The following is a 25,972-nucleotide window of genomic DNA, read 5'->3' as shown; positions in this document are numbered from 1 at the left end:
CTGGGGCGCAGAGTCGCTGGGGCGCAGAGTCGCTGGGGCGCAGAGTCGCTGGGGCGCAGAGTCGCTGGGGCGCAGAGTCGCTGGGGCGCAGAGTCGCTGGGGCGCAGAGTCGCTGGGGCGCAGAGTCGCTGGGGCGCAGAGTCGCTGGGGCGCAGAGTCGCTGGGGCGCAGAGTCGCTGGGGCGCAGAGTCGCTGGGGCGCAGAGTCGCTGGGGCGCAGAGTCGCTGGGGCGCAGAGTCGCTGGGGCGCAGAGTCGCTGGGGCGCAGAGTCGCTGGGGCGCAGAGTCGCTGGGGCGCAGAGTCGCTGGGGCGCAGAGTCGCTGGGGCGCAGAGTCGCTGGGGCGCAGAGTCGCTGGGGCGCAGAGTCGCTGGGGCGCAGAGTCGCTGGGGCGCAGAGTCGCTGGGGCGCAGAGTCGCTGGGGCGCAGAGTCGCTGGGGCGCAGAGTCGCTGGGGCGCAGAGTCGCTGGGGCGCAGAGTCGCTGGGGCGCAGAGTCGCTGGGGCGCAGAGTCGCTGGGGCGCAGAGTCGCTGGGGCGCAGAGTCGCTGGGGCGCAGAGTCGCTGGGGCGCAGAGTCGCTGGGGCGCAGAGTCGCTGGGGCGCAGAGTCGCTGGGGCGCAGAGTCGCTGGGGCGCAGAGTCGCTGGGGCGCAGAGTCGCTGGGGCGCAGAGTCGCTGGGGCGCAGAGTCGCTGGGGCGCAGAGTCGCTGGGGCGCAGAGTCGCTGGGGCGCAGAGTCGCTGGGGCGCAGAGTCGCTGGGGCGCAGAGTCGCTGGGGCGCAGAGTCGCTGGGGCGCAGAGTCGCTGGGGCGCAGAGTCGCTGGGGCGCAGAGTCGCTGGGGCGCAGAGTCGCTGGGGCGCAGAGTCGCTGGGGCGCAGAGTCGCTGGGGCGCAGAGTCGCTGGGGCGCAGAGTCGCTGGGGCGCAGAGTCGCTGGGGCGCAGAGTCGCTGGGGCGCAGAGTCGCTGGGGCGCAGAGTCGCTGGGGCGCAGAGTCGCTGGGGCGCAGAGTCGCTGGGGCGCAGAGTCGCTGGGGCGCAGAGTCGCTGGGGCGCAGAGTCGCTGGGGCGCAGAGTCGCTGGGGCGCAGAGTCGCTGGGGCGCAGAGTCGCTGGGGCGCAGAGTCGCTGGGGCGCAGAGTCGCTGGGGCGCAGAGTCGCTGGGGCGCAGAGTCGCTGGGGCGCAGAGTCGCTGGGGCGCAGAGTCGCTGGGGCGCAGAGTCGCTGGGGCGCAGAGTCGCTGGGGCGCAGAGTCGCTGGGGCGCAGAGTCGCTGGGGCGCAGAGTCGCTGGGGCGCAGAGTCGCTGGGGCGCAGAGTCGCTGGGGCGCAGAGTCGCTGGGGCGCAGAGTCGCTGGGGCGCAGAGTCGCTGGGGCGCAGAGTCGCTGGGGCGCAGAGTCGCTGGGGCGCAGAGTCGCTGGGGCGCAGAGTCGCTGGGGCGCAGAGTCGCTGGGGCGCAGAGTCGCTGGGGCGCAGAGTCGCTGGGGCGCAGAGTCGCTGGGGCGCAGAGTCGCTGGGGCGCAGAGTCGCTGGGGCGCAGAGTCGCTGGGGCGCAGAGTCGCTGGGGCGCAGAGTCGCTGGGGCGCAGAGTCGCTGGGGCGCAGAGTCGCTGGGGCGCAGAGTCGCTGGGGCGCAGAGTCGCTGGGGCGCAGAGTCGCTGGGGCGCAGAGTCGCTGGGGCGCAGAGTCGCTGGGGCGCAGAGTCGCTGGGGCGCAGAGTCGCTGGGGCGCAGAGTCGCTGGGGCGCAGAGTCGCTGGGGCGCAGAGTCGCTGGGGCGCAGAGTCGCTGGGGCGCAGAGTCGCTGGGGCGCAGAGTCGCTGGGGCGCAGAGTCGCTGGGGCGCAGAGTCGCTGGGGCGCAGAGTCGCTGGGGCGCAGAGTCGCTGGGGCGCAGAGTCGCTGGGGCGCAGAGTCGCTGGGGCGCAGAGTCGCTGGGGCGCAGAGTCGCTGGGGCGCAGAGTCGCTGGGGCGCAGAGTCGCTGGGGCGCAGAGTCGCTGGGGCGCAGAGTCGCTGGGGCGCAGAGTCGCTGGGGCGCAGAGTCGCTGGGGCGCAGAGTCGCTGGGGCGCAGAGTCGCTGGGGCGCAGAGTCGCTGGGGCGCAGAGTCGCTGGGGCGCAGAGTCGCTGGGGCGCAGAGTCGCTGGGGCGCAGAGTCGCTGGGGCGCAGAGTCGCTGGGGCGCAGAGTCGCTGGGGCGCAGAGTCGCTGGGGCGCAGAGTCGCTGGGGCGCAGAGTCGCTGGGGCGCAGAGTCGCTGGGGCGCAGAGTCGCTGGGGCGCAGAGTCGCTGGGGCGCAGAGTCGCTGGGGCGCAGAGTCGCTGGGGCGCAGAGTCGCTGGGGCGCAGAGTCGCTGGGGCGCAGAGTCGCTGGGGCGCAGAGTCGCTGGGGCGCAGAGTCGCTGGGGCGCAGAGTCGCTGGGGCGCAGAGTCGCTGGGGCGCAGAGTCGCTGGGGCGCAGAGTCGCTGGGGCGCAGAGTCGCTGGGGCGCAGAGTCGCTGGGGCGCAGAGTCGCTGGGGCGCAGAGTCGCTGGGGCGCAGAGTCGCTGGGGCGCAGAGTCGCTGGGGCGCAGAGTCGCTGGGGCGCAGAGTCGCTGGGGCGCAGAGTCGCTGGGGCGCAGAGTCGCTGGGGCGCAGAGTCGCTGGGGCGCAGAGTCGCTGGGGCGCAGAGTCGCTGGGGCGCAGAGTCGCTGGGGCGCAGAGTCGCTGGGGCGCAGAGTCGCTGGGGCGCAGAGTCGCTGGGGCGCAGAGTCGCTGGGGCGCAGAGTCGCTGGGGCGCAGAGTCGCTGGGGCGCAGAGTCGCTGGGGCGCAGAGTCGCTGGGGCGCAGAGTCGCTGGGGCGCAGAGTCGCTGGGGCGCAGAGTCGCTGGGGCGCAGAGTCGCTGGGGCGCAGAGTCGCTGGGGCGCAGAGTCGCTGGGGCGCAGAGTCGCTGGGGCGCAGAGTCGCTGGGGCGCAGAGTCGCTGGGGCGCAGAGTCGCTGGGGCGCAGAGTCGCTGGGGCGCAGAGTCGCTGGGGCGCAGAGTCGCTGGGGCGCAGAGTCGCTGGGGCGCAGAGTCGCTGGGGCGCAGAGTCGCTGGGGCGCAGAGTCGCTGGGGCGCAGAGTCGCTGGGGCGCAGAGTCGCTGGGGCGCAGAGTCGCTGGGGCGCAGAGTCGCTGGGGCGCAGAGTCGCTGGGGCGCAGAGTCGCTGGGGCGCAGAGTCGCTGGGGCGCAGAGTCGCTGGGGCGCAGAGTCGCTGGGGCGCAGAGTCGCTGGGGCGCAGAGTCGCTGGGGCGCAGAGTCGCTGGGGCGCAGAGTCGCTGGGGCGCAGAGTCGCTGGGGCGCAGAGTCGCTGGGGCGCAGAGTCGCTGGGGCGCAGAGTCGCTGGGGCGCAGAGTCGCTGGGGCGCAGAGTCGCTGGGGCGCAGAGTCGCTGGGGCGCAGAGTCGCTGGGGCGCAGAGTCGCTGGGGCGCAGAGTCGCTGGGGCGCAGAGTCGCTGGGGCGCAGAGTCGCTGGGGCGCAGAGTCGCTGGGGCGCAGAGTCGCTGGGGCGCAGAGTCGCTGGGGCGCAGAGTCGCTGGGGCGCAGAGTCGCTGGGGCGCAGAGTCGCTGGGGCGCAGAGTCGCTGGGGCGCAGAGTCGCTGGGGCGCAGAGTCGCTGGGGCGCAGAGTCGCTGGGGCGCAGAGTCGCTGGGGCGCAGAGTCGCTGGGGCGCAGAGTCGCTGGGGCGCAGAGTCGCTGGGGCGCAGAGTCGCTGGGGCGCAGAGTCGCTGGGGCGCAGAGTCGCTGGGGCGCAGAGTCGCTGGGGCGCAGAGTCGCTGGGGCGCAGAGTCGCTGGGGCGCAGAGTCGCTGGGGCGCAGAGTCGCTGGGGCGCAGAGTCGCTGGGGCGCAGAGTCGCTGGGGCGCAGAGTCGCTGGGGCGCAGAGTCGCTGGGGCGCAGAGTCGCTGGGGCGCAGAGTCGCTGGGGCGCAGAGTCGCTGGGGCGCAGAGTCGCTGGGGCGCAGAGTCGCTGGGGCGCAGAGTCGCTGGGGCGCAGAGTCGCTGGGGCGCAGAGTCGCTGGGGCGCAGAGTCGCTGGGGCGCAGAGTCGCTGGGGCGCAGAGTCGCTGGGGCGCAGAGTCGCTGGGGCGCAGAGTCGCTGGGGCGCAGAGTCGCTGGGGCGCAGAGTCGCTGGGGCGCAGAGTCGCTGGGGCGCAGAGTCGCTGGGGCGCAGAGTCGCTGGGGCGCAGAGTCGCTGGGGCGCAGAGTCGCTGGGGCGCAGAGTCGCTGGGGCGCAGAGTCGCTGGGGCGCAGAGTCGCTGGGGCGCAGAGTCGCTGGGGCGCAGAGTCGCTGGGGCGCAGAGTCGCTGGGGCGCAGAGTCGCTGGGGCGCAGAGTCGCTGGGGCGCAGAGTCGCTGGGGCGCAGAGTCGCTGGGGCGCAGAGTCGCTGGGGCGCAGAGTCGCTGGGGCGCAGAGTCGCTGGGGCGCAGAGTCGCTGGGGCGCAGAGTCGCTGGGGCGCAGAGTCGCTGGGGCGCAGAGTCGCTGGGGCGCAGAGTCGCTGGGGCGCAGAGTCGCTGGGGCGCAGAGTCGCTGGGGCGCAGAGTCGCTGGGGCGCAGAGTCGCTGGGGCGCAGAGTCGCTGGGGCGCAGAGTCGCTGGGGCGCAGAGTCGCTGGGGCGCAGAGTCGCTGGGGCGCAGAGTCGCTGGGGCGCAGAGTCGCTGGGGCGCAGAGTCGCTGGGGCGCAGAGTCGCTGGGGCGCAGAGTCGCTGGGGCGCAGAGTCGCTGGGGCGCAGAGTCGCTGGGGCGCAGAGTCGCTGGGGCGCAGAGTCGCTGGGGCGCAGAGTCGCTGGGGCGCAGAGTCGCTGGGGCGCAGAGTCGCTGGGGCGCAGAGTCGCTGGGGCGCAGAGTCGCTGGGGCGCAGAGTCGCTGGGGCGCAGAGTCGCTGGGGCGCAGAGTCGCTGGGGCGCAGAGTCGCTGGGGCGCAGAGTCGCTGGGGCGCAGAGTCGCTGGGGCGCAGAGTCGCTGGGGCGCAGAGTCGCTGGGGCGCAGAGTCGCTGGGGCGCAGAGTCGCTGGGGCGCAGAGTCGCTGGGGCGCAGAGTCGCTGGGGCGCAGAGTCGCTGGGGCGCAGAGTCGCTGGGGCGCAGAGTCGCTGGGGCGCAGAGTCGCTGGGGCGCAGAGTCGCTGGGGCGCAGAGTCGCTGGGGCGCAGAGTCGCTGGGGCGCAGAGTCGCTGGGGCGCAGAGTCGCTGGGGCGCAGAGTCGCTGGGGCGCAGAGTCGCTGGGGCGCAGAGTCGCTGGGGCGCAGAGTCGCTGGGGCGCAGAGTCGCTGGGGCGCAGAGTCGCTGGGGCGCAGAGTCGCTGGGGCGCAGAGTCGCTGGGGCGCAGAGTCGCTGGGGCGCAGAGTCGCTGGGGCGCAGAGTCGCTGGGGCGCAGAGTCGCTGGGGCGCAGAGTCGCTGGGGCGCAGAGTCGCTGGGGCGCAGAGTCGCTGGGGCGCAGAGTCGCTGGGGCGCAGAGTCGCTGGGGCGCAGAGTCGCTGGGGCGCAGAGTCGCTGGGGCGCAGAGTCGCTGGGGCGCAGAGTCGCTGGGGCGCAGAGTCGCTGGGGCGCAGAGTCGCTGGGGCGCAGAGTCGCTGGGGCGCAGAGTCGCTGGGGCGCAGAGTCGCTGGGGCGCAGAGTCGCTGGGGCGCAGAGTCGCTGGGGCGCAGAGTCGCTGGGGCGCAGAGTCGCTGGGGCGCAGAGTCGCTGGGGCGCAGAGTCGCTGGGGCGCAGAGTCGCTGGGGCGCAGAGTCGCTGGGGCGCAGAGTCGCTGGGGCGCAGAGTCGCTGGGGCGCAGAGTCGCTGGGGCGCAGAGTCGCTGGGGCGCAGAGTCGCTGGGGCGCAGAGTCGCTGGGGCGCAGAGTCGCTGGGGCGCAGAGTCGCTGGGGCGCAGAGTCGCTGGGGCGCAGAGTCGCTGGGGCGCAGAGTCGCTGGGGCGCAGAGTCGCTGGGGCGCAGAGTCGCTGGGGCGCAGAGTCGCTGGGGCGCAGAGTCGCTGGGGCGCAGAGTCGCTGGGGCGCAGAGTCGCTGGGGCGCAGAGTCGCTGGGGCGCAGAGTCGCTGGGGCGCAGAGTCGCTGGGGCGCAGAGTCGCTGGGGCGCAGAGTCGCTGGGGCGCAGAGTCGCTGGGGCGCAGAGTCGCTGGGGCGCAGAGTCGCTGGGGCGCAGAGTCGCTGGGGCGCAGAGTCGCTGGGGCGCAGAGTCGCTGGGGCGCAGAGTCGCTGGGGCGCAGAGTCGCTGGGGCGCAGAGTCGCTGGGGCGCAGAGTCGCTGGGGCGCAGAGTCGCTGGGGCGCAGAGTCGCTGGGGCGCAGAGTCGCTGGGGCGCAGAGTCGCTGGGGCGCAGAGTCGCTGGGGCGCAGAGTCGCTGGGGCGCAGAGTCGCTGGGGCGCAGAGTCGCTGGGGCGCAGAGTCGCTGGGGCGCAGAGTCGCTGGGGCGCAGAGTCGCTGGGGCGCAGAGTCGCTGGGGCGCAGAGTCGCTGGGGCGCAGAGTCGCTGGGGCGCAGAGTCGCTGGGGCGCAGAGTCGCTGGGGCGCAGAGTCGCTGGGGCGCAGAGTCGCTGGGGCGCAGAGTCGCTGGGGCGCAGAGTCGCTGGGGCGCAGAGTCGCTGGGGCGCAGAGTCGCTGGGGCGCAGAGTCGCTGGGGCGCAGAGTCGCTGGGGCGCAGAGTCGCTGGGGCGCAGAGTCGCTGGGGCGCAGAGTCGCTGGGGCGCAGAGTCGCTGGGGCGCAGAGTCGCTGGGGCGCAGAGTCGCTGGGGCGCAGAGTCGCTGGGGCGCAGAGTCGCTGGGGCGCAGAGTCGCTGGGGCGCAGAGTCGCTGGGGCGCAGAGTCGCTGGGGCGCAGAGTCGCTGGGGCGCAGAGTCGCTGGGGCGCAGAGTCGCTGGGGCGCAGAGTCGCTGGGGCGCAGAGTCGCTGGGGCGCAGAGTCGCTGGGGCGCAGAGTCGCTGGGGCGCAGAGTCGCTGGGGCGCAGAGTCGCTGGGGCGCAGAGTCGCTGGGGCGCAGAGTCGCTGGGGCGCAGAGTCGCTGGGGCGCAGAGTCGCTGGGGCGCAGAGTCGCTGGGGCGCAGAGTCGCTGGGGCGCAGAGTCGCTGGGGCGCAGAGTCGCTGGGGCGCAGAGTCGCTGGGGCGCAGAGTCGCTGGGGCGCAGAGTCGCTGGGGCGCAGAGTCGCTGGGGCGCAGAGTCGCTGGGGCGCAGAGTCGCTGGGGCGCAGAGTCGCTGGGGCGCAGAGTCGCTGGGGCGCAGAGTCGCTGGGGCGCAGAGTCGCTGGGGCGCAGAGTCGCTGGGGCGCAGAGTCGCTGGGGCGCAGAGTCGCTGGGGCGCAGAGTCGCTGGGGCGCAGAGTCGCTGGGGCGCAGAGTCGCTGGGGCGCAGAGTCGCTGGGGCGCAGAGTCGCTGGGGCGCAGAGTCGCTGGGGCGCAGAGTCGCTGGGGCGCAGAGTCGCTGGGGCGCAGAGTCGCTGGGGCGCAGAGTCGCTGGGGCGCAGAGTCGCTGGGGCGCAGAGTCGCTGGGGCGCAGAGTCGCTGGGGCGCAGAGTCGCTGGGGCGCAGAGTCGCTGGGGCGCAGAGTCGCTGGGGCGCAGAGTCGCTGGGGCGCAGAGTCGCTGGGGCGCAGAGTCGCTGGGGCGCAGAGTCGCTGGGGCGCAGAGTCGCTGGGGCGCAGAGTCGCTGGGGCGCAGAGTCGCTGGGGCGCAGAGTCGCTGGGGCGCAGAGTCGCTGGGGCGCAGAGTCGCTGGGGCGCAGAGTCGCTGGGGCGCAGAGTCGCTGGGGCGCAGAGTCGCTGGGGCGCAGAGTCGCTGGGGCGCAGAGTCGCTGGGGCGCAGAGTCGCTGGGGCGCAGAGTCGCTGGGGCGCAGAGTCGCTGGGGCGCAGAGTCGCTGGGGCGCAGAGTCGCTGGGGCGCAGAGTCGCTGGGGCGCAGAGTCGCTGGGGCGCAGAGTCGCTGGGGCGCAGAGTCGCTGGGGCGCAGAGTCGCTGGGGCGCAGAGTCGCTGGGGCGCAGAGTCGCTGGGGCGCAGAGTCGCTGGGGCGCAGAGTCGCTGGGGCGCAGAGTCGCTGGGGCGCAGAGTCGCTGGGGCGCAGAGTCGCTGGGGCGCAGAGTCGCTGGGGCGCAGAGTCGCTGGGGCGCAGAGTCGCTGGGGCGCAGAGTCGCTGGGGCGCAGAGTCGCTGGGGCGCAGAGTCGCTGGGGCGCAGAGTCGCTGGGGCGCAGAGTCGCTGGGGCGCAGAGTCGCTGGGGCGCAGAGTCGCTGGGGCGCAGAGTCGCTGGGGCGCAGAGTCGCTGGGGCGCAGAGTCGCTGGGGCGCAGAGTCGCTGGGGCGCAGAGTCGCTGGGGCGCAGAGTCGCTGGGGCGCAGAGTCGCTGGGGCGCAGAGTCGCTGGGGCGCAGAGTCGCTGGGGCGCAGAGTCGCTGGGGCGCAGAGTCGCTGGGGCGCAGAGTCGCTGGGGCGCAGAGTCGCTGGGGCGCAGAGTCGCTGGGGCGCAGAGTCGCTGGGGCGCAGAGTCGCTGGGGCGCAGAGTCGCTGGGGCGCAGAGTCGCTGGGGCGCAGAGTCGCTGGGGCGCAGAGTCGCTGGGGCGCAGAGTCGCTGGGGCGCAGAGTCGCTGGGGCGCAGAGTCGCTGGGGCGCAGAGTCGCTGGGGCGCAGAGTCGCTGGGGCGCAGAGTCGCTGGGGCGCAGAGTCGCTGGGGCGCAGAGTCGCTGGGGCGCAGAGTCGCTGGGGCGCAGAGTCGCTGGGGCGCAGAGTCGCTGGGGCGCAGAGTCGCTGGGGCGCAGAGTCGCTGGGGCGCAGAGTCGCTGGGGCGCAGAGTCGCTGGGGCGCAGAGTCGCTGGGGCGCAGAGTCGCTGGGGCGCAGAGTCGCTGGGGCGCAGAGTCGCTGGGGCGCAGAGTCGCTGGGGCGCAGAGTCGCTGGGGCGCAGAGTCGCTGGGGCGCAGAGTCGCTGGGGCGCAGAGTCGCTGGGGCGCAGAGTCGCTGGGGCGCAGAGTCGCTGGGGCGCAGAGTCGCTGGGGCGCAGAGTCGCTGGGGCGCAGAGTCGCTGGGGCGCAGAGTCGCTGGGGCGCAGAGTCGCTGGGGCGCAGAGTCGCTGGGGCGCAGAGTCGCTGGGGCGCAGAGTCGCTGGGGCGCAGAGTCGCTGGGGCGCAGAGTCGCTGGGGCGCAGAGTCGCTGGGGCGCAGAGTCGCTGGGGCGCAGAGTCGCTGGGGCGCAGAGTCGCTGGGGCGCAGAGTCGCTGGGGCGCAGAGTCGCTGGGGCGCAGAGTCGCTGGGGCGCAGAGTCGCTGGGGCGCAGAGTCGCTGGGGCGCAGAGTCGCTGGGGCGCAGAGTCGCTGGGGCGCAGAGTCGCTGGGGCGCAGAGTCGCTGGGGCGCAGAGTCGCTGGGGCGCAGAGTCGCTGGGGCGCAGAGTCGCTGGGGCGCAGAGTCGCTGGGGCGCAGAGTCGCTGGGGCGCAGAGTCGCTGGGGCGCAGAGTCGCTGGGGCGCAGAGTCGCTGGGGCGCAGAGTCGCTGGGGCGCAGAGTCGCTGGGGCGCAGAGTCGCTGGGGCGCAGAGTCGCTGGGGCGCAGAGTCGCTGGGGCGCAGAGTCGCTGGGGCGCAGAGTCGCTGGGGCGCAGAGTCGCTGGGGCGCAGAGTCGCTGGGGCGCAGAGTCGCTGGGGCGCAGAGTCGCTGGGGCGCAGAGTCGCTGGGGCGCAGAGTCGCTGGGGCGCAGAGTCGCTGGGGCGCAGAGTCGCTGGGGCGCAGAGTCGCTGGGGCGCAGAGTCGCTGGGGCGCAGAGTCGCTGGGGCGCAGAGTCGCTGGGGCGCAGAGTCGCTGGGGCGCAGAGTCGCTGGGGCGCAGAGTCGCTGGGGCGCAGAGTCGCTGGGGCGCAGAGTCGCTGGGGCGCAGAGTCGCTGGGGCGCAGAGTCGCTGGGGCGCAGAGTCGCTGGGGCGCAGAGTCGCTGGGGCGCAGAGTCGCTGGGGCGCAGAGTCGCTGGGGCGCAGAGTCGCTGGGGCGCAGAGTCGCTGGGGCGCAGAGTCGCTGGGGCGCAGAGTCGCTGGGGCGCAGAGTCGCTGGGGCGCAGAGTCGCTGGGGCGCAGAGTCGCTGGGGCGCAGAGTCGCTGGGGCGCAGAGTCGCTGGGGCGCAGAGTCGCTGGGGCGCAGAGTCGCTGGGGCGCAGAGTCGCTGGGGCGCAGAGTCGCTGGGGCGCAGAGTCGCTGGGGCGCAGAGTCGCTGGGGCGCAGAGTCGCTGGGGCGCAGAGTCGCTGGGGCGCAGAGTCGCTGGGGCGCAGAGTCGCTGGGGCGCAGAGTCGCTGGGGCGCAGAGTCGCTGGGGCGCAGAGTCGCTGGGGCGCAGAGTCGCTGGGGCGCAGAGTCGCTCCATTTATTTCAAGAAAATCCTTTTAATTTATTGTTTATTTTTTTTTATTTTTTTTTGGTTTTTTTTGCTGTTACTAGACAGATGAAAATGTGAGAGCAATTTAGCCGGTAATTTCATTCCCTTTCTTCTTTCATGTATTTATATATTTTTATTTCTCTTATATTAACGGGTTCTAAACTAGTTTTCCTCACGGAATGAGTAGCAGAAATATGACCCTTACGCACCTCTTGTAGTTAATTCATGAAATTTATTCTAACTACAAAACTCTGTGTCAGGTGATTTCTTTTATCAATAAGGAGCAATGGAACTTATTATTGATAATTGAACCCCAGCAGGCTGCTTTTTCTTTTTGTTTTCTACTTTTGCTGTGAAATAGCTCTAGAGACTCTATGACTAGTTACATTGGTGGTGCCTTCTCCGTGCAGTAGAGCCTGGTGGTACGGCTTGTGAAGTTGCTTGGAAGTGCCGCGAGTTCAGGAGCTGGCAGCTAAGTGTTCCTGGGTTCTAGAGTTGTTTCATGTTGGGGAGTGGCCCCGTTCCCTAAAATCACAGCTCCTGGGCCCAAATCTGTGTTTCTTTTCTGTTACGTGAACAGCCGGAGAGGGTCAGCCTCCTTTGTCTTTTGAGTCCGTTGCCTCCTACTCTTAACAGTTTTAGTGTTCGGTAGTGTACCTCAGGCTCTCCTATTTTGAGAGGGGTTGTGCTCCTCTTACGTAACATGGGAATCCCTTTTTTCTGTCTCAAGCGTGAATGGTGTAAGGCACTTAGAAATCATTGCAGATGAAAGGGAAGTGAAGTTATCTTATTTAGAAGAAAAGCTATCCAGAAGAAACTTCAGTTGCTTGGGCCTGAATTCTCACTGAAACCAAAAGCAGGTATCTTACCGTAGAGAGCGATAAGGCCGCCCCTGAGCCTCCTTTTCTCCAGGCCGAACAATCCCAGCTCCCTCAGCCGCTCCTCATAAGACTTGTTCTCCAGATCCCTCACCAGCTTTGTTGCCCTTCCCTGGACTCACTGGAGCCCCTCAATATCCTTCTTGTAGTGAGAGGCCCAGAACTGAACATAGTACTTGGGCTGCGGCCTCACCAGAGCCAAGTACAGGGGGACAATCACCTTCCTTAGTCCTGCTGGCCATGCCATTTCTTGTAGGAGTCAGGATGCTGTTGGCCTTCTTGGCCACCTGAGCACACTGCTGGCTCATACTGAGTCGACTAGCCACCAGTACTCCCAGGTCCTTCTCTGCCAGGCAGCTTTCTAACCACTCAGATGGCTTTTCCAACCAGCTTCAAACTTCCAGATCTAGAGGAACGCTTTGACTGCGGCCTAAAAGCCACGTGTATGTAAGCTGCCGCAAGCCAGCCAATCTTCTTCCCATGACCTGCCATGAAACAGCAATGTAGGCAGGTAACCAAATTAAAGCCAAAACTTGCCAGCCCAGTCCTTGACCTGAATAGTGAGTGAGGATCCGGATCCTGGCATTTATGCGCGATAGCTTCTACGCAGTCGAAGTAAATGCACCCTGGGTGCCCTGAGCTGGAGGACCACGACGGTGGGCACGATAAACTCCCAACCGACCCTGAACGTGTGCGGGATTTGCTGCTCCACCTGGATCTATACAAGTCCGTGGGTCCGGATGGGATTCATCCCAGGGTGCTTAAGGAGCTGGCTGACGCCATCGCGGGACCTCTCTCAATTATTTTTCAATGACCTTATGAATCTGGAGAGGTCCCAGTAGACTGGAAGCTGGCAAATGTCGTACCAATTTTCAAGAAGGGCAAGAAAATAGACCGTGGCAACTACAGGCCTGTTAGTCTCACATCAGCGCCTGGTAAAATTCTGGAGAAGATGATCCTTGAAGGTATTGAAGCGCAGCTGGGGGACAATGCAGTCATTGGTCCCAGCCCACATGGGTTCATGAGGGGTAGGTCCTGCCTAACAAATCTGAATTCCTTTTATGATAAGATCAGCCATCTGGTTGATCAAGGGAAACCGGCTGACGTGATCTTTTTGGACTTGAGCAAAGCTTTCGACATGGTTTCCCGTGGGATCCTACTGGACAAAATGTCCAGCATACAACCTAACAAAGACATCATGCGATGGGTGAGCAATTGGCTGACAGGCAGGGCTCAAGGGTTTGTGGTAAATGGGGCCACATCAGGCTGGCGCATGGTTACTAGTGGGGTCCCTCAAGGCTCCATTTTAGGGCCGGTCCTCTTCAATGTTTTTATAAACGATTTAGATGTAGGACTAGAAGGTGTTTTGAGCAAATTTGCTGATGCACCAAACTTGGAGGAGTTGTAGACTCAGATGAGGGTGGAAAGGCCTTGCAGAGAGATCTGGGCAGATTGGAGAGCTGGGCGATCACCAACCGCATGAAGATTAACAAGAGCAAGTGCCAGGTCCTGCACCTGAAATGGGGCAACCCTGGCTATACGTACCGACTGGGTGACGAGATGCTGGAGAACAGCCCCACAGACAGGAATCCGGGGGTGGTGGTTGACAGCAAGTTGAACATGAGCCAGCAGTGTGCCCTGGCAGCCAGGAGGGCCAACCATATCCTGGGGTGCATCAAGCACGGCATTGCTGGTCGATCAAGGGAAGTGATTGTCCCGCTCTACTCTGCGCTGGTGCGGACTCACTTTGAGTACTGCATGAAGTTCTGGGCACCACAGTACAAGAAGGACATTAAACTGCTGGAGAGTGTCAAGAGGAGGGCGACAAAGATGGTGAAGGGCCTAGAGGGGAAGCCGTATGAGGAGCGGCTGAGGTCACTGGGCCTCTTCAGCCTGGGGAAGGGGAGGCTGAGGGGGGACCTCATTGCAGCGTACAACTTCCTCGTGTGGGGGAGTGCAGAGGCAGGTGCTGACCTATTCTCCATAATCACCAGTGATAGGACCCATGAGAATGGTGTTAAGCTGAGGCAGGGAAGGTTTAGTCTGGACGTCAGCAAGAGGTTCTTCACCGAGAGGAGGGTGGTCGCACACTGGAACAGGCTCCCCAGGGAACTAGTCACTGCACCAAGCCTGTCTGAATTTAAGAAGCGATTGGACTGTGCACTTAGTCATGTGGTCTAAACTTTTGGGTAGACCTGTGCGGTGCCAGGAGTTGGACTTGATGATCCTTATGGGTCCCTTCCAGCTCAGGGTATTCTATGATTCTATAAATAGTGTAGTCAGAGGTCATGGGGCTAGATTTAGAAAAGTCCTGCATAAAGAAGGGATCTCAGAGAAGAAAATGTAAATAACATTAATATCAAGAAAAGGAATTCTGATTGCTAAATTCTTTATCTGTCATGACTAGACAGATGAAAATCTATGATGGCAAGTTTGCCTTTAAGGTCATTTTTTTTTTTATTCATTTCTTTTATTTATTTGTATTTATATTTTTAACAGGCTCTGTACTAATTTTGCTCACAGAATGACTAACAGAAATATGACCCTTGTGCACCTTTTGTAGTTAATTCATTAGGTCAACTGTAACCACTAAGCCCCTTGTCAGGTTATTTCTACTAGTGATAAGGAGCAATAGACCTTAAAACTTTGAAGCCAGGTAGACGAGCTTATTCCACAAGGTCTCTTGGCTCCACCCTTGTTAAGTGAAAGGTCAAATGACCCACACCTGCCAGGTGTGGGTCATTTGACCTTTGCTATATAGGAAGCCTGAGACTGAGGCTTGGGTAGCCTAGGGTGTTTTTCTCTTGTGGTGAATTGGGCTCAGTGTTCCCTACTAGGCTGCTTTTCCTTCATGTTTTCTGCCCTCGCTGTGAAATAGTTTTAGAGACTCTATGAGCTAGTTACATTGGTGGTGCCTTCTTTGGAAAAACCCTGGTGGCACTATTTCACTGCGAAGCACTTTGGAATTGACTCAAGTTCAGAAGACAGCAGGTAAGTGTTCCTGGGTTCTGTGGTTGTTACTGTTGAGGAGTTTGAGTACTTCCTTCACCTTGTCTGTTTTCTGTGAAATTACTTAGGTGGATTCTAAGCTCCCTTCCAAGCACTGGAGGAAAAAAAAAAAAGGCCTCAGAAGCCCAAGTGCACACAGGTCAGCCTGACGTTGAAGAAGGTTCTTAAGTATTTGGAAGATTGAAAAATGGGCTGTGTGAAAAAGGTGCCTTAATGTGAATGCAGATTTTGCCTTGTGGTAAGTAGAAACAGGTTGGGATGGATACTGGTGGAAAGATTGCTACTTTGACTAAGTGGAAATCATGAGAATGTGCTGTTGTTCATCAAAGAAATGCTGTTTTCACAATATGCAGGTCAAAAGCAATATGAAGAAAGTCTGTCATCTTCCCTTCAGGTCTGGGTCTCAGCTGGGGACTGCTTCCTGAATAGGTCCAGCAACCTGAAGAGAATTGAACTTCCTCCCAAGCTCTATAAACCAGAGTCTCAGCTATCAGGGGTAAGCATCTTTCTGTGCAAGAAAGATGACATCAGAATTGAGGCGCAGAACTGAATTGAGGCGCAGGTCATCTGTAAACTAGTAATGAGTTGACAGTCTTTGCCCATAGGTTTTATCCTATGAAGGTACATTACAGGGGAAAAAAAAATCCTTAAGGATTTAACACATAAAATATTAGTATACAACACTTAGAGCTACAATGCTCCATGTTGTGGAGAGAATTCTGTGTGCTAGTAATGAAAATAAATTTCCAATGACACCCACTTAGGTAAAATCAGAAGTGTTCAGAAAGATATAAAACAAAGCCTGGAGTTCAGAAGAGGTGAAGAAGAAAATATAGACCAGAGTGACACACTGCCACAACACCAAACTAGCAGAAGCTGGTGCCTTGGAAAGGTAATACAATATTTCAGAACTGAATCAATATTTAAAGAAATATTTATAATGTTTTTAAGTACAGGCATGCTTTTAAGTTACACAATTGCCTAACAGCTTTGGCAATGCACCAGCTAAATGGTCAGATCTTGGTAAATATTTGCATTATAGGTTACAGCAGAGCTGCTCATTCTCTGTGTGAACTTGCACATATGTACTTTCATATGAACACAATGTGTTTCCCATTATAAACTGTGCTAATAAAGTGGAAAATGTAAGCATTAGACAAATAGTGGGAGAACTCCAAGTTTATCCTCAAAAAGTGTTTTGACTCTAATAGGAATCTATAAGGAGATTTTATTCATATCAGGGGTTCATTTGTGCTACATACAACTATAAATAGGAGGGAATTAATGTTTTAAATATTTGTGTTATGAAATGTATGGTCAACAGGCATGAGGATCACAGATGAGGTCACAGATGTCATTTTAATATTGCAGAACTTCTAGTGAAGGAAAGGAAAAAAAAAAAAAATGGCAGTCCCTTTCAAAGCTAGGACTGCCTGGATGTAGTCCATATGATGACATTTCTGCCAAGGAACAGGAATTCCAGTGTTAAAATCTGAAATGAGTAACCAACCAAAGTACTTGCCAGGAACAATAAGTAAAGAGGAACTGACAAAAGAGAGCTGATCAGTGTTATGCATCACCAACTTTCAAAGCCAGTTAGTAGCTTCTTAATCACAGCCTCATCAGAGAGGTATTATCTATACATCCAAAAAATATATATATATTTTAAATTACTTGTAGAACTAATTTTTAGACTACTGAGTAAAGAGGTAGAAAGCCACTTACATAAGCATTAATACATTTAAAAAAAAATCTTATAGTAATGTGTTAGTATTCAAATCCTTTTAGTAAAAGGATTTGAATATTTTCAGTTATTTCTTGTATAAAGTTCCTCTTATTGTAAAAATCATATTTACAAAGTGTTGGAAAAACTTATTTTAATTTTCCATTATTGCCCTACTGTGCAGTAGAGAAATCTAGAAATTGATTTTCTAGAAACTAGCTTTGGCCTAGCAGAGGTATTACAACATGCTGAAAATTGAAGGGTCTGTCTATTGTATGATTCATAAATACCACTACAGATGCCACTGTATAAAGTGGTATATAAAGTATTATATACCACAGAAACACAATGATTTGGTACATACCTGAATTTTATATTCAACATAGGAATACTTGAAATTAAAAATCAGTGTAGTGAAGTTAAAAAAAAAAAAAAAAAAAAAAATATTTTGGTGTTATATATTTTAAGCTAACATAAGGAGAAGCACTTCTAGTGACATATTTCATCCAGCTCTGTTGTACTTTTTGAAATACAGCAAAGCACTATTCAGAGACCAAAAGAAGTGCTGTTTCTGTCACATCCGGGAGATGGATGCCTGAAGTAGTGTGCCCATGAAGGGCAGAGACAGGCAGAAGATGACCACAGTTATCCAGAAAGCTCATGTAAAAGCAATTGTACCTCCTTTTTAAAGGATGTATTGACATCTTTTAGCAATACGAACTGTGAGGAAAGAAACAGAAAAGCAGTCATTTTCTTCAATACTGAACAAAGGAGATGCCATAGTACAAAAAACAGTGCTACAATTCATTTCAAACACTTGTAGTATCTGTGTATTATTCACTGTCTATAGGGCATGCCAGCTTTCATTAAAAACAAACAAATAATAAATTCTAGCTTCTGCAGCTGCCAAGATAAGCTAGAACATGTGACCTCAGTGAGGCTGAGAGATTCATTACCTCACAGTTAGTGAGGTAATTAAAATTCCATCCACTTCTACAAACTGTTTGCTTGTTTTTGTCTGATGATTTTATGCCTTTTAATGATCTTTATGACACCTTAGTCATGACTTCTGAATGTTCAAGATGAGCAGCACCAAAGCAATTCTTTTCCTATGCTACATCACTTCTCTGCACCACTGTTCAACACCTGCTGAGAATCTTCCCCAGCTTCAAGAGTAATTTTTGGCAAAAATAAAAAACAACAATGCCATCTCTTTGTGAGAGAATGTAGTGAGGCATGAATTACATTTGTCCCTGCTGTGGTCTTTGCAATATGAATTTGGGATAGGATGAGCAATGAGGTTATACTCTTTTCCTGATGTGTACTCTGACTGAAATTTTATAGTTTTATACCAGCATGTATAGTGGGCCTGTCAGGACAGAGGCACATACGTCACTTTTGTGGTCCTAGATCATATTCCTTCAGTTTAATAGATTTAACAACTTTCTGGTTCGAAGCAGGTGCTGTTAGTGCCAGGTAGTGCTAGAAGCCTAGCAGACAGTCAGGATTCACATTGATTCTTTCTGTGATTTTTTTTTTTATAATTTATTTTAATAATGATAACTGTATTTGTAAGTTCTGATATTGGCAGCAGCTTAAGGTGTTCCTAAGAATGCTTCTACACTCTCTCCATTGGCAGGATAAGCTGTTAATACTGACTTTCATGTTTAACATATTTGGAGTTAATTGGATTGCTTCTCCATCTTCCAGTTGCAATCAGTGATTGCCTGATGACTCTGTGTAGTTATAGTTCATTCATACAGCCCATCACTCATATCACTGATTGCAGAAGAGTCAGTTTCCAGAACACAAATGATTTCTGTGTTGTTTTAATAATAGATAGTTGGAAAAGATATCTTTTGTGCTGTAGTGCAATATTATGAGCTGAAATTTCTCAGGGAAATTTATGTTGTCTGAAATTATGAAATCAATGGGATACATTTTTGAGATGCTTTGTTAATTTGTCCTAAGAGATCCTTCTTCTATTTTCTCAAGCTGATGAGATGCATTGATTAAGACATGATGAAAAGACCAGCTAACAATCACAGATCTTCAGGAAGACATAAATGTGGAATATTGCTCATGGAAATTGAGTATTGAGAAATAGTCAAACTTTTGAAAAGTTAGATAAAATTACTTCATTAGTTTTGAAGGGCACAAACATGTGAAATAGTCCAAGTCTTATTTGCAAGAGGAAATACTTCAGCCATTTTCACATATAGGGTTTGAAGCACTATTCTGGTTAGCTTAGATAATGATTAACAGTTCCACCTCTAAATTTGGAAAAGACTGTTGTCCTAACTATCATATTAGTATATGATATCTAATGCCTCTTTCCTGGAAATATCCAGCCCCTGTTTCAGGGTAGAAATCAAAACAAAAGGTATGCAGAAAAGGATTAAGCAATAACCACAAATCTGAATAGAGTTCTTTGTACATAAAAGGTTTCACTAAAATTTACATTCTAAGTGAAGGGAGTTAGGCAGTTAAAAGGCACAAAGACATGCCTCTGTAGAAAATAGCTTATCTTACTGACCCAAATTTCTTATCTTTCCTGAACTTCTAAATTCCTCAAGATTTTTTTATGCTATTTTTTATAATCTGTATTTTACAGTTATTTAACTGTGTTCCAAGTATCTGCACATACTTGAATCAGAAGTGTCTTCTGATGTCATGCATTTCCTAAGCATAGGTGAGGACTATTATTTAGCATGTGTATAAATACAAGAAAGAAGACATCTGTGCTTCAAGACTTTATTTTTTCTTTCCTTTCAAACTAGGAGCTATTTTTGGTGTAATTAAATCTCAGACGTTATACCTCACAAAGTTCTAGTATATTTGACAAGTTCTGCAAAAGAAATTACATTAACTCTATACTTAAATGCATTTCTTCATTATTTGCAACATGCTAATATTCTATCTCAACTTTCTCTGAAAGTATGTAAATAAATAATTCATAGACACTTTTACTTAAAGGTCAATCCTTTGAAAATAGTCCAAAAATAATAGAAATGCAACTTGGGTGAAACCAAGGTCTTGAATCATTTCTGGCCACATGAATGATTTACTGACTGAGAACACCTTTCTCTTCAAAGGTTTTGGTAAAAATAACTATTTCAAGGTAGAGATATCACACACAAAAAAAAAAAAAAAAGGCACATATGTGTAGGGCTGCTAAGATGACAGGGAACGAAGCAACTATTATATAAGGAAAGACAGGGAACTGGGATCTTTTAGATTTGAGAGAGACATCTTGGGTGGTGGGGGTGCTCATCAATGCATATAAATATCTGATAGGGCTCAGTAAAAATGATGCAGTCAGGTTCTGCTCGGTGGTATAGAGAGAAAGGACAAAAGGCAGTTGGCACTGACCGAAATACAGGAAATTCCACTTAAACAACAACAACAATACTGAGGGTGGTCAATCTGGCACAGGTTGCCCAGAGAGCTGGTGGAGCTTCCATTCTTCGAGATAAGTAAAACCTGTCTTGGTCAACCTGTTCTAGCTGACCTCGCTTTAGCAGGGGAATTCAGCTGCATAATCTCCACAGTCCTTTCCAACCTCAACTATTCTGTGACTGCAGAAACTTTTGGAACTATATGACTATAACACCTTAGTTAAAACACAGTTTTATTAGAGATTAATTATGCTGTCTAGACCTAAAGATTGAAGAAATATAGTCATATCTGTCATGTAGCAATCACTGAAGCATTCTGGAAATTGCTGTGCTGGTACCAGCTGGACAGAAAGACTTGGCTAGTAGATATCAAATCCCTGATTTAGCTAAATGAGCTTGTTCACATTTCTTAAGACACTGTTTAAGTGTCTTCAGAGATAATGTCTTAACATTCTTAATTCCAAGTCTAATACTTCCCTGAAGTGTTCAAGGCAAGGTTGGATTGGGCTTTGTACATCCTCACAAAGGGAGGTGTCCCTGCTCACAGCAGGGGGCTTGAAACTAGAAGGTCCCTTTCAACCCCAAAAAAGTCTATGATTCTATGAATCTAATTTCACACTATAAGATGTGAAATCAAAAAGCACCACCCAGAAGTCAAACGCACAGCTTTTATCTGGATGTTATACTCTGCTTCACTACTAAGCTGACAGTAGCAGCAGTCATGTGAAGCAGCCTGTCATTTTTCAGACTGGGACCAGTCAAGCAGGCCGAGTCTGTGGTGCTGTCAAAGCATTTGATATTCCCCCACTAGAGTGCACAAGAGTTTCAAAAGTGGAAATTAGGAGTCTAAGCACTTTAAATGTGTTGAAATTTTACCTCATTACTTCTAGGAGGAAATCTAGTTTTAATTAAAGTCACCAAGTAATGAAGAACATAACTGTGCCAGTGATTAATTGACTTCACTCTTTAACTGATATGCCCGATTCTGAAAATAAATTGTAACAAATTGTAAATTATTTAATATAAAGGTGACTGCAATGTTAAGAAGAAGATAGAAGGAAAATGAAATTTCACATAAAAAGACTGTAATACAGCAGTCAGTGTCAGCACATTCGGAATAATTTGATTATCTGTCATTTCTAACTGATAAGATCCCAATTCTTCTGCCAATGTCAGTGAAAATAGTACGATAGTTCCCAGAAGTAACTTTCTATTCAGCTCTGTTTTCAATATAAACTGATTTATCCCACTGTCTTGTGTGCCTTACACTGTTTCCATGGATTTCTGCTTTAATAAACCCAGACATCAGTCCATTCTCCATCTAACTCTGTGGAATTACTTATTATTTCCTTTAAAAGTTTCTGAATTTCCACTATTGAGAGTGGGTTTTAGTCTTAGATGTGCTTTATACTTATCCTATCCTTGCCCACCTCCCCCACCCCCTTTTTTTTTTTTTTTTGCATTTATAAAACTAGCAGAGCTTGTTCTATTCTTGAATAAAATAAAAACCACTGAAATGTGAATCTCAGCAAGATACTTTGCATTCATGCTTTATTTTTATCCTTCCAAATTTAAAAGCATTAATTTAATTCCTGAAGACCCCTCTTTTACCTTGCCATTCCTTTTCCACTGGCTCACCCCAAAAATCCTGTTTGGTTTCCCCAAGAAAATGTACACAGAGTTTAAACATCCTCCCATTTTCACATGCATGTATTCTCATACTTCAGAGTTCTTTCCCTTATTTCTAAAGAAAGCTTTACAATGTGACTCATTAAAATTGAATACACAACTCCTGTACTTAAAAACTAATTAAGTAGCACAGAATATCTAATTCCACTGAGGGTCCCAGGTTCCTTAGGTGTATCTGGGCATATCTTCCTTAAAGCAATTTCTGGAAGGAAGAAAGGAAGTTAATGAGCTATTCTCCCAAAGGATTTTCTCCTGTTTTCTCTCTGAATACTGCTTGGACCATTAAAATTCATAGAAACTCATACAAATCTAATGTACCACTACACTTATTTATTTCAGTGTACTAAAAGCTCATACTGCTACGATAGCAGTGAAATGAAAAAGTCTAAGTGAATACAAAGTTAGCCTCACCAATTTTTTCTCATTTTCTAGTAGAAGCACATATATCAATTGTCCTACATGGCTAATGTTTTTATTCAATGCTGGCTTAACTAAATGTCTGGTTATTTAAAAAAAAAAAAAAAAAAAAAAAAAAAAAGATAACAATAAAAAAATGAATACTCGATGTTAAATTTACAAAAAATGTTTGAGCTTAATTTTGATACCATTATAGGAAGAAAAAAGTTGACAAATATTTCTTGCAAAATGGCCCTACTAAATGAAAATTTCATGAGTTTTAATTGACTGTAATTGGAGCCTTGTGGAATACATAGTATTCAAGAGGTCAGTGACATTGAGCAAGCCATGTCTGCTCTCTTCTCTGCCTTGTATTTAGGGCTTGAGAAGCCCATTAGCATGCTCATGCATTAGCATGAGCAGCACTATACAGGAAACCCATGCTGGAATTCCCCATGCTGGCCTGTGCTGTGCAATGGTGAGCATTATGACAGGGGTAACTATCAGGCTAGAAATGGCTTTGAGATGCATGACTTTGTTACACAAAATAAAAGGCATCACAGTATAGGAGGGAAGACCCTCCCTACATAACAGGGTCTGCACAGCATGTTGTGGGAAATCATCTGGGTTCTGTCTGGTGATGCAGGACTGAGTGACCTGAAGGGACATAACATTTATTTGCTACCTATATTCCTCTTTTTATTCTGTCCTATTAAAATGGCACTTTTATTATGCCATTTGTTGTCAGGCCATTTTTATGGAGAGCTGGAAAGAACCCTCGCCCTCTCTCAATTTCTCTCTCTCTCATCTCTGTGTGGAACATGGAATGTCAGATGAAGTCCAAGTTTGTATGCTTATGCAAGGCCATGAGTAGCAAAAGGAAAGTAACACATATTGCTGAAGATGTGAAACCAGACAAAGTCAACAAAAATTGCACTGTGCAAGCAGATTTTACCTCTTTCTTCCTCCTTGAGTATGCATAACCATAATGTTTTATGTAGTATAGGAGGTGGATGCTCTATATTATATAGATATATACCGAATTATATAGATATATACCGAATATATATTCGGTATATATCTATATAATATCTATATCTATATATATCTATATATATATATATATAATATCTATATATATACCGAATATATATATATTCGGTATATATATAGATATATACCGAATTATATAGATATATACCGAATTATATATCGGTATATATCTGATTTTATCCCCTGTAAAATAAAATATTTAATGTATTCTATGTGCACCATTACAATGTAACTAGACTTAACCATTGCTGAGAGTTTCTGTTTCTGGGAAGCATTTGTTCTGCAATAATTTGTACAACATGATACTTCAAAAAAAAAAAAAAAAATGTCTTGACCCATTCTATGTGATGTATGCCTTTTCTTTTTTAAGTTGAATAGAAACTTTAATATATATATATATTTAAATACTTTTGCTTCATCATCACACAATCTATCTTAGGATATAATGGGACATTACATTTACTATAGACATTGCTAAACTAAAACATCATAAAATAAATGAAAGAAATTAAATATAAATATCAAAAATCCTACCCAAAGAATGTAATTTTTAAGTAGAGGCTTTTTTTTTTTTTTTTTCCTGCAGAAAAAGTTTCCTAGTTTCCTAAACTAGTTACTAGATATGTCTTGCAGTAGACATGTAGCAAAAAAAATACATATTTTTTAAAAATAAGTTTTGCTAAAAGCTACAGTTCAATGAAAATTTTCCAACCTTTTCTATTTCTTAAATTAGCATAATAATGGTTGCTACTCAATAGGCTGCTACTGATAGCCAGCGACCACATGGCAGGAACACAGTTAAAATCTGTTTGCACTACAATGAGGAGAGACAGTGATAAATTGGTCAAATGCAATAAAGAAAACATAATCCAAAATTACTCAGAATCCCATTTCAGTAGAAAAGTGACTGAGTAGTAAATACTCAGTTTGAGAGTACTGAGAAAATATATGCTGACTATTGAGAATATATATTTCCTCCAGTGGAAAGAAATGCACGTATTTCACAGTCAAAGTGGCCCTTCAAAAATACTAATCTCTAAGCTGGGCTCATTTAGAGATAGCTAATTTCAGAACTGCTACAGTAAAATATTTGATATTGAGAATTGCAAGCCTGGATGAAAATAAATTCAATCTCTCTTCTAACTGGTCTTCCTTTTTCTCCATTTATGAAGCATCAACCCCTAAATATATAAAGAAGCAAAACAACTTCATTCTAGCATTTTTACTATACAAATAATGTACATTTCTGGGAAGTGAAATGATTTTGTTAGCTATGTTCAAGAACAGCAATGTCTAGTCCACAGAATGGAAAAATACAGGTACACTGACATTTCTAATAGCCTTCAAGGGTGTCTCTAAAGCTAGGCTAACCAGAGCATGACTGAACTAACCTGAAATGCTACTCACAGATCAGAAAATGTCCTTCAGATCCCATCAGAAAGTGAAATCTCACATATATCTATAGTCAGCAATTGGGACTTTGGTAGAAGTGAAAGATAAAAGCATTTCATCAATTTGTTTCAGTGCTGTTCAAGCTTTTTTTTTTTTTTTTATCTTTTCTCAGCATAATTTAATTTGAAATGTTTTACATGAAAGAAATGTAAAAATTTAGATTCATTTGTTTTCTTTCTGTTGCTTATTCAAAATAACTGCCTTTGCTATTCATGATAAAACTATGTATTCATTCAATTCCTAGCAATGTATTACATTACACGTTTTACTTTTTCAGACTGAAATTGCTCTTCTGCCTTTTATACCAACTGAGAATTTTGAGGTATGCATAAGTATTTTGAGGTACGCCATTATGTGTAGGAAGAGAATGAGGAATGAGGAAATGAGGTTGGAATTTTCCTCAACTTAAAACATCATTTCTTAATCTCAAAATCTTCAAGTATGTGCATTGTCTTACTGAAGAAGCTCATGCAAGTTATCCTTTTAAGGATGGAGTGAAATATTCTTATGTGCAGTATTTTTTCTGTGAAAGAATTTGCATGCTAGACTGCAGTCTGTTTGTTTCTTTTCATATTTCATCAGAAAATCTTGGATTAATTTTTTTCTATGTGATGTCTGTCTCTAGAAATTAAGTATTAATTGAAATAAATAGGCTATGCAGGAGCTGGTTTGGGATAGTCCTTCCAGCCACTTACAGAAAGCCAGACAGTTGTAGAAATGTGGCTGAAAAATAGCGAAAGCAACCTATGACAGTTATTAAGGTACTCTCTGAGATCCTATATTTAAACCATACTCAAGAACCTATTTACATATTAATCTTCTACTTAAACTATTTCTCTCCTCAGTGATTGTACAACTAATGGCATCAGTGAAAACAAAACAAAAGCAAGAGCATAGACAAACAAAGCAGAATTCAATACCACATCCAAACTATTTCTACTATTAGCCTGCAGTGATTACATTGCAATAATAAAAGTTACCATAACATAAATTCATCAGGAAAGGAGAACCTCTTCATTGAAATGAGTTATTGTCAGTATGTCAGATCCTCTGTAAATTTTGTCTGCCAATTTAATCAACTACATTAAAAGCAGAAATATGCACAGTAAAGTGCAAACCTGAGGCTTGAGGGAACTCTTCTTTCATCTGGCATTGGTCAAGCCAGCCTGACTATGCCTGTGAACATTGATATGCAATGCAGTTTGTGCTTTCAAGGCCCCTAGATGAAGCACTACATTGAGCCTCGAAAGCATAGCTTTATTTAAGCATCACTGCTTAAACTGTTAAAGTTAACTCTCTTTTACCTAGTTATGTATAGAAATAGCTAGAACTAGGCAGGGAGAGAGGGCAGGTGGGACATTTTATTTTTAATTGTAAATCATTGGTGCAGAACAAAAATGGTACCAAAAGTAATTGTTTTATACTTAATGGTTTCTGCAAGAATAAGTCGTGGTTTATTAACACTGATTCACCAAAAATACACCCCTAAAATTATCATTAATGAAAATCCGCATCATATGGTAACCATAATTAGAGAGTCTCAATTTGCATTTCTAATTACAGTAATGAGAATTGTATTCAAAGATATTTGCTTTCTTTGTCTACAGCAAAATCTTATTTAACTACAATTTTGGTTCAAATATTAGCAAAGGAGGCATAGTCAGCGGGTGTCTAAGTCTTTTTGACACTACTGATGAGGCTTAAAACAAGCTGAAGCCTGATGTGTGTTTTGAAATAATACCTTGTAAAAAAAAAAAAAAAAAGTACACTGTAGAGTTAAAGGGTAATCTAACATTCCAAAACAAATTATTCTAGCCACATACCCACATTGCCTAGCACTAGAAGGTTAGAGGTATGCTAACATAGCAGACTGCAGTGTCACTTAAAGATATTGAAGCTAATACTGAATTAGGTGGTTTACATAATGTACATGGGTTGGGACTAATTTGTTTCCCAACTTTTATTACCCTGGGAACAGTGCCAATATGTCCACTTGGCCTTCTGGTACCCAAGTTGTCTCTGAATGAACTAGTATATTCTAGTTTTAGTGAA

At 52.5% G+C, this 25,972-nt stretch overlaps 1 long non-coding RNA gene across 3 annotated transcripts in view; it reads left to right on the top strand.

Moving 5' to 3' along the window:
* LOC113841112 (uncharacterized) overlaps positions 1-24,425 on the top strand; it is a 35,549-nt gene extending 11,124 nt beyond the window's left edge. Inside the window, exons 1-5 of one of the 3 annotated variants that reach the window (XR_005266506.2) lie at positions 13,973-14,191; positions 14,278-14,447; positions 14,563-14,705; positions 14,974-15,101; positions 24,198-24,425. This is a non-coding gene — a long non-coding RNA (uncharacterized lncRNA). Of the gene's footprint in view, positions 1-13,972; positions 14,192-14,277; positions 14,448-14,562; positions 14,706-14,973; positions 15,365-16,467; positions 16,933-24,197 lie in introns of those variants that run through there. The other 2 variants (XR_005266505.1, XR_005266507.2) reach the window with 2 other exon arrangements.
* The last annotated feature ends 1,547 nt before the right edge of the window (positions 24,426-25,972 follow it).

The sequence above is a fragment of the Anas platyrhynchos genome, chromosome 5, assembly GCF_047663525.1.
Source record: "Anas platyrhynchos isolate ZD024472 breed Pekin duck chromosome 5, IASCAAS_PekinDuck_T2T, whole genome shotgun sequence".
Classification (NCBI taxonomy): domain Eukaryota; kingdom Metazoa; phylum Chordata; class Aves; order Anseriformes; family Anatidae; genus Anas; species Anas platyrhynchos.
Note: the sequence above shows the minus strand (reverse complement) of the source record. Positions and strands in the feature narration are given on the sequence as shown.